Here is a 7,954-nt window from a genome sequence, read left to right on the forward strand (position 1 = left end):
CTGCCTGCCTTGCCCGCAGATCTCCCGTATCATCCTCGCCAGAGAGCGGGGGAAACCTGCGCCGCAACCTACCGGTCTCTTTGGACTCCCCTTGTTGCCGCCTGCAGCCAGTGTCATCGCTGGGGCCTCCCGGCGGGGCGGCGGGCTGCCACTTTTTCCGCACCTCCCGTCCCGGGGCTCTCCGGCAGGGCCGGCCGCGGCCCGGGAGCGGCCTTTCCGACACCTCTGGGCAAGGCCGGGCGGGCCGGCCGACGCTCTTCTGGGCATGAAGGGTCGGACCGGCCACGCAGAGAAACGCCGTTAACGGAGCGCCCGGAGGGCCTCCCGGCGGGACGGCGAGCAGCCACTTTCCTTGAGCCGCTACGGAGCGGGGCTTGTCCAGACCCCAGGGGGAATCGCTCCGGAGGCTTGGGCTCCACCCTGCAGGAATTGCCGTATTGTATGGACAATATATGGCTGTACTGATTTCTGGCAGCTGGAGCTGAGCTCCAGACCACCCTCCCCCTATAAATAGGCAAACCAGGGAGTGGGGGTTAAGGTCCAAAACGCTCTCATTGAAATACGCACGTTTTGGGCCCAACCTGTCCCGGGGCAAAGCCCTCTCAGAGGCCTTGGGTGGGCCGGCGAGCCGATGGACGCCATGCCTGAAGCGCCCGGCCCGCTCTCCGCGGGCAACCCCGGACATCCGAACCTCTCGGACCAGGTTTTCCGAAAAAGGCGATTCACCGCGCTGCACCACGCAACCCGCCGGCATGGAGCCGTTTTCGCCCGGGGAAGCGTGTCGGAAATGCACGGCTTTAGAGGGTCCGCGTGCGGCTGCGGCGGGTTTTTTTTCCCCAAGGACGGCAATTCGCCGCGGAGACACCCTCCCCCCTATAAAAAGGCAAACCAGGGAGTGGGGGTTAAGGTTCAAAACGCTCTCATTAAAATAAGCACGTTTCGGGCCCAACAGACCCCGACGAGAGACTCTCTCGAGAGCCGGGGTGCCTCGCCGACGCGTTGGCAAGTGGGGACGAGTCGGTTTTTGCGCCCGAGTCGGGTCGAAACCGGAGATCCGACCTTTCGCGCACCACCAAGTCCGGGGAAGAAATCTTCAGTGGGCGCCCACGCAACGCCGCCCGTCCGACACCCACAGCGGGACCGGCGCCGCCCGCTGCGAGACTCCGCCCTTGGGCCCGAGGCCCCGGTCCCTACCCGCCCGCTGGCACGTGGCGCCACTCCCATTAGAGCCCTCTTGCAGGGTGCACCTCCGGCCCCGGATTTCAAATCAGCTTTTGGGCGGCCGGATAAGCCTCGCGGCCCGGCAGCGTATCCCCGGCTCTCGCCGGTGGGGCCGAGTCAGTTTTTGCGCCCGAGTCGAAGCGTAACTGGAGATGAGCCCTTTCGCGGTCAACGAAGTCCGAGGAAGAAATCTTTAGCGGGCACCCACGTAACGCTCCCCGTCCGGCACCCACGGCGGGACCGACGCCGCCCGCTGCCAGATGCCGCACTCGGGCTGGAAGCCATGGTTTTTCCGTGCCGAACAGCTGATCGCGCGATGGCATTGGGGCCGACTTGGCAACTCCCCGAGAGCCCTCCTGCGGGATACACTATTAAACGTGGATTTCAAGTCAGTTTGGGGCGGCCGTGTCAGACATGCAGCCCAGCAGCCAATCCTCGGCCTCAGGGAAAGCGCTCGTTTACTCCGCCGTCAGTTCCTCTGCCGAGTCCGAGTGCCGCCGGGCCCGCCGCTGGTACTCCCCGGTCTCCTCCTCCAATGCCGGTCCGCCCGAGGGCCACCGGGCGGCGCCGGCCGGCTTTCCGCGCTCGACCTCCTCCCCCCGCTGCTGGACCCCACCACCCCTCTCCCAGAAGCCGCTCCCGCAGCAGCGACGTCGTCCGACCCGGCCCGCCAGGATCGGCCCGTCTGCGGCGCGGGCAAATCCCTCGGATCGAAAGCTTTAGTTTTAGCAGATCACAGCAAGCGGCTGCTCTACTGGGCACGACACCCCAATCCATACCCAAGTCGTCTGTCAGTGATCTGGCGTCCCTCTCGAGACGGCGGTTCGGCTTGCGCCGGAGTTCCCGGCCCCCGGGCAGGGGCCGCGGGCGGAGTCGGCCCGGCCCCCCTCCAGGCAAGAGCGGGTGGGCGCTGACGCGGGCCGCGCACCGGCAGAGATTTCGACTTAGAGGCGTTTAGCCGTAATCTCTCGGGTGGTAGTCTCGTACCACCGGCCTCTCGACCGAGCGCCTGAACCAGGGGTCCGAATCTGCGGTTCCTCTCGTACTGAGCAGGATTGCCGTGACGGCGACCTCTCATCAGTAGGGTAAAACTACCTGTCTCACGGCGGTCCAAAGCCAGCTCACGTTCCCCATTGGTGGGTGAACAATCCAACGCTTCGCAATGATAGGAAGAGCCGACATCGAAGGATCAAACAGCAACATCGCTATGAACGCTTGGCTGCCACTACCCAGTTATCACTGTGGTAACATTTCTGATACCTCTCGCTTCAAACTGCGAAGCTCAAAAGGATCGATAGGCCACGCTTTCACGGTCTGTATTCATGCTGAAAATCAGATTCAAACGAGCTTTTGCCCTTTTGCTCCGCGCGAGGTTTCCGTCCTCGCTGAGCTCGCCTTAGGACACCTGCGTTACCCTTTGACAGATGTACCGCCCCAGTCAAAGTCCCCGACTGAAGCTGTCGCCGGAGCGGGTGGCGGCCGGCCGCGTAGCGCCGGAAGACTGGGCCAGCTCCCCGCCTCACCGGCTAAGTAAAGAAACCACGAGAGTAGTGGCATTTCAGCGTCGGGCCTGGGGCCCTCCCACCTATCCCACACCCCTCCGTGTCTCTTCACAAGGTCAGACTAGAGTCAAGCTGATTCTGCCAAGCCCGTTCCCTTGGCTGTGGTTTCGCTAGATAGATAGGGACAGTGGGAATCTCGTTAATCCATTCATGCACGTCATTAATTAGATGACGAGGCATTTGGCTACCTTAAAAGAGTCATAGTTACTCCCGCCGTTTACCCGCACTTCGCTGAATTTCTTCACTTTGACATTCAGAGCACTGGGCAGAAATCACATCGCGTCAGCGCCCCGGCTGCAGACGTCGCGATGCTCTGTTTTTCATTAGACAGTCGGATTCCCCTGGTCCGTACCAGTTCTGAGCCGGCTGCCGGGCGCCGGCCGAAGCGGCCGCAGCGAGGACTGTCCACGAGGCGGGCCCCACGCCGGTCCGGGCTCGCCCAGCGCCCTAGCTCCGGACCAGCCGATTCCAGGGATCCCGCCCCTTAGCAAGAAAAGGAAACTCTTCCCGGGTCCCCGACCGGCGTCTGGGGCTCGCTTGCTTCGCAGATCGGACCGCCAAGGAGGACGTAGGGCTCCGCCTGCGGGTTTGGGAATATTGACCCGATTCCGTTTCGCCCGGGGGGCGAGGCCCCGGCCCCGCGAGGTGGGGGGCGCCCGCCTCCGCTGGGAGCGGAACCTCCCTGGGGCTTAGGATCGACTGACCCATGTACAACTGCTGATCGCATGCAAGCCTTCTCCGCCACTCGGCCCTCGAGGATCTCACTCCAATATTTGCTACTACCACCAAGATCTGCGCCCGCGGCGGCTCCACGCGGCCTGGCGGCCGGCGCTTCGACGCCCACCGCGGCGGCCCTCCTACTCGTCGGGGCGTACCAACCAGCCGGCGGTCCCACTCGCTCTCTGCCCCGACGGCCAGGTGTGGGCGGCACTCTCAGTGCCATTCATTTTCAGGGCTAGTCGACTTCCATGGCCACCGGCCTGCTGCCCGTATTAAGCAACGCCTTTTCTGGGCTCTGATGAGCGTCGGCCCCAAATGCGGCGCCCCAACCCGGCGGGTCCTCTCGCCCGACCTGAGGTCGATGGGTTCGCAATAGGCCTCGGCCTCTCACTCTCTCTCTCGCCTCTCAGGGCCCGCCCGGCGCCTCGGCGGCTGCCAGGAAGGAGGGCTTCCCTCCGCAGCCCTCTCTTCTCTCTCTCTCGGCGCTGGGCGCCCGCTCCCTCTCCGGCGGTCCACTCGGAGATCTGCCACGGGGCCGGCGGCACTCGGTCCCCGTTGGCCGGGTCCGGGCCTCCCCTTTTTCTTTCTCGGCCTGCCCTGCCTGCCTGGCCTCCTTTCCGGCGCGCTCCCTCGAGGCCGCCTGTGTCTTTCTTGTTCGGTTTGGGGGCACGACCGGCGCTCGTTTGTGGGGCGGATACTCAGCGCCGACCTCCCCCGGGGAACGACCCGCCCGGCCGGTGCCCCTCGCCTACCTGCCTGCCTTGCCCGCAGATCTCCCGTATCATCCTCGCCAGAGAGCGGGGGAAACCCGCGCCGCAACCTACCGGTCTCTTTGGACTCCCCTTGTTGCCGCCTGCAGCCAGTGTCCTCGCTGGGGCCTCCCGGCGAGGCGGCGGGCTGCCACTTTTTCCGCACCTCCCGTCCCGGGGCTCTCCGGCAGGGCCGGCCGCGGCCCGGGAGCGGCCTTTCCAACACCTCTGGGCAAGGCTGGGCGGGCCGGCCGACGCTCTTCTGGGCATGAAGGGTCGGGCCGGCCACGCAGAGAAACGCCGTTAACGGAGCGCCCGGAGGGCCTCCCGGCGGGACGGCGAGCAGCCACTTTCCTTGAGCCGCTACGGAGCGGGGCTTGTCCAGACCCCAGGGGGAATCGCTCCGGAGGCTTGGGCTCCACCCTGCAGGAATTGCCGTATTGTATGGACAATATATGGCTGTACTGATTTCTGGCAGCTGGAGCTGAGCTCCAGACCACCCTCCCCCTATAAATAGGCAAACCAGGGAGTGGGGGTTAAGGTCCAAAACGCTCTCATTGAAATACGCACGTTTTGGGCCCAACCTGTCCCGGGGCAAAGCCCTCTCAGAGGCCTTGGGTGGGCCGGCGAGCCGATGGACGCCATGCCTGAAGCGCCCGGCCCGCTCTCCGCGGGCAACCCCGGACATCCGAACCTCTCGGACCAGGTTTTCCGAAAAAGGCGATTCACCGCGCCGCACCACGCAACCCGCCGGCATGGAGCCGTTTTCGCCCGGGGAAGCGTGTCGGAAATGCACGGCTTTAGAGGGTCCGCGTGCGGCTGCGGCGGGTTTTTTTTCCCAAGGACGGCAATTCGCCGCGGAGACACCCTCCCCCCTATAAAAAGGCAAACCAGGGAGTGTGGGGGTTAAGGTTCAAAACGCTCTCATTAAAATAAGCACGTTTCGGGCCCAACAGACCCCGACGAGAGACTCTCTCGAGAGCCGGGGTGCCTCGCCGACGCGTTGGCAAGTGGGGACGAGTCGGTTTTTGCGCCCGAGTCGGGTCGAAACCGGAGATCCGACCTTTCGCGCACCACCAAGTCCGGGGAAGAAATCTTCAGTGGGCGCCCACGCAACGCCGCCCGTCCGACACCCACAGCGGGACCGGCGCCGCCCGCTGCGAGACTCCGCCCTTGGGCCCGAGGCCCCGGTCCCTACCCGCCCGCTGGCACGTGGCGCCACTCCCATTAGAGCCCTCTTGCAGGGTGCACCTCCGGCCCCGGATTTCAAATCAGCTTTTGGGCGGCCGGATAAGCCTCGCGGCCCGGCAGCGTATCCCCGGCTCTCGCCGGTGGGGCCGAGTCAGTTTTTGCGCCCGAGTCGAAGCGTAACTGGAGATGAGCCCTTTCGCGGTCAAGGAAGTCCGAGGAAGAAATCTTTAGCGGGCACCCACGTAACGCTCCCCGTCCGGCACCCACGGCGGGACCGACGCCGCCCGCTGCCAGATGCCGCACTCGGGCTGGAAGCCATGGTTTTTCCGTGCCGAACAGATGATCGCGCGATGGCATTGGGACCGACTTGGCAACTCCCCGAGAGCCCTCCTGCGGGATACACTATTAAACGTGGATTTCAAGTCAGTTTGGGGCGGCCGTGTCAGACATGCAGCCCAGCAGCCAATCCTCGGCCTCAGGGAAAGCGCTCGTTTACTCCGCCGTCAGTTCCTCTGCCGAGTCCGAGTGCCGCCGGGCACGCCGCTGGTACTCCCCGGTCTCCTCCTCCAAGGCCGGTCCGCCCGAGGGCCACCGGGCGGCGCCGGCCGGCCCTCCGCGCTCGACCTCCTCCCCCCGCTGCTGGACCCCACCACCCCTTTCCCAGAAGCCGCTCCCGCAGCAGCGACGTCGTCCGACCCGGCCCGCCAGGATCGGCCCGTCTGCAGCGCGGGCAAATCCCTCGGATCGAAAGCTTTAGTTTTAGCAGATCACAACAAAGCGGCTGCTCTACTGGGCACGACACCCCAATCCATACCCAAGTCGTCTGCAAGTGATCTGGCGTCCCTCTCGAGACGGCAGTTCGGCTTGCGCCGGAGTTCCCGGCCCCCGGGCAGGGGCCGCGGGCGGAGTCGGCCCGGCCCTCCTCCAGGCAAGAGCGGGTGGGCGCTGACGCGGGCCGCGCACCGGCAGAGATTTCGACTTAGAGGCGTTTAGCCGTAATCTCTCGGGTGGTAGTCTCGCACCACCGGCCTCTCGACCGAGCGCCTGAACCAGGGGTCCGAATCTGCGGTTCCTCTCGTACTGAGCAGGATTGCCGTGACGGCGACCTCTCATCAGTAGGGTAAAACTACCTGTCTCACGGCGGTCCAAAGCCAGCTCACGTTCCCCATTGGTCGGTGAACAATCCAACGCTTCGCAATGATAGGAAGAGCCGACATCGAAGGATCAAACAGCAACATCGCTATGAACGCTTGGTTGCCACTACCCCGTTATCACTGTGGTAACATTTCTGATACCTCTCGCTTCAAACTGCGAAGCTCAAAAGGATCGATAGGCCACGCTTTCACGGTCTGTATTCATGCTGAAAATCAGATTCAAACGAGCTTTTGCCCTTTTGCTCCGCGCGAGGTTTCCGTCCTCGCTGAGCTCGCCTTAGGACACCTGCGTTACCCTTTGACAGATGTACCGCCCCAGTCAAAGTCCCCGACTGAAGCTGTCGCCGGAGCGGGTGGCGGCCGGCCGCGTAGCGCCGGAAGACTGGGCCAGCTCCCCGCCTCACCGGCTAAGTAAAGAAACCACGAGAGTAGTGGCATTTCAGCGTCGGGCCTGGGGCCCTCCCACCTATCCCACACCCCTCCGTGTCTCTTCACAAGGTCAGACTAGAGTCAAGCTGATTCTGCCAAGCCCGTTCCCTTGGCTGTGGTTTCGCTAGATAGATAGGGACAGTGGGAATCTCGTTAATCCATTCATGCACGTCATTAATTAGATGACGAGGCATTTGGCTACCTTAAAAGAGTCATAGTTACTCCCGCCGTTTACCCGCACTTCGCTGAATTTCTTCACTTTGACATTCAGAGCACTGGGCAGAAATCACATCGCGTCAGCGCCCCGGCTGCAGACGTCGCAATGCTCTGTTTTTCATTAGACAGTCGGATTCCCCTGGTCCGTACCAGTTCTGAGCCGGCTGCTGGGCGCCGGCCGAAGCGGCCGCAGCGAGGACTGTCCACGAGGCGGGCCCCACGCCGGTCCGGGCTCGCTCAGCGCCCTAGCTCCGGACCAGCCGATTCCAGGGATCCCGCCCCTTAGCAAGAAAAGGAAACTCTTCCCGGGTCCCCGACCGGCGTCTGGGGCTCGCTTGCTTCGCAGATCGGACCGCCAAGGAGGACGGAGGGCTCCACCTGCGGGTTTGGGAATATTGACCCGATTCCGTTTCGCCCGGGGGGCGAGGCCCCGGCCCCGCGAGGTCGGGGGCGCCCGCCTCCGCTGGGAGCGGAACCTCCCTGGGGCTTAGGATCGACTGACCCATGTACAACTGCTGATCGCATGCAAGCCTTCTCCGCCACTCGGCCCTCGAGGATCTCACTCCAATATTTGCTACTACCACCAAGATCTGCGCCCGCGGCGGCTCCACGCGGCCTGGCGGCCGGCGCTTCGACGCCCACCGCGGCGGCCCTCCTACTCGTCGGGGCGTACCAACCGGCCGGCGGTCCCACTCGCTCTCTGCCCCGACGG

The 7,954-nt window shown here is 64.3% G+C and overlaps 2 pseudogenes; both read right to left on the reverse strand.

Annotated features, from left to right (window-relative positions):
* Positions 1-1,919: 1,919 nt before the first annotated feature.
* LOC147795281 (large subunit ribosomal RNA) lies at positions 1,920-3,277 on the reverse strand (annotated as a pseudogene).
* Positions 3,278-6,175: 2,898 nt separating this feature from the next.
* LOC147795282 (large subunit ribosomal RNA) lies at positions 6,176-7,534 on the reverse strand (annotated as a pseudogene).
* Between the last annotated feature and the right edge of the window lie 420 nt (positions 7,535-7,954).

The sequence above is a fragment of the Acanthaster planci genome, unplaced genomic scaffold (assembly GCF_054643075.1).
Source record: "Acanthaster planci isolate LZ-2023a unplaced genomic scaffold, COTS_SCS Contig91, whole genome shotgun sequence".
Lineage (NCBI taxonomy): Eukaryota > Metazoa > Echinodermata > Asteroidea > Valvatida > Acanthasteridae > Acanthaster > Acanthaster planci.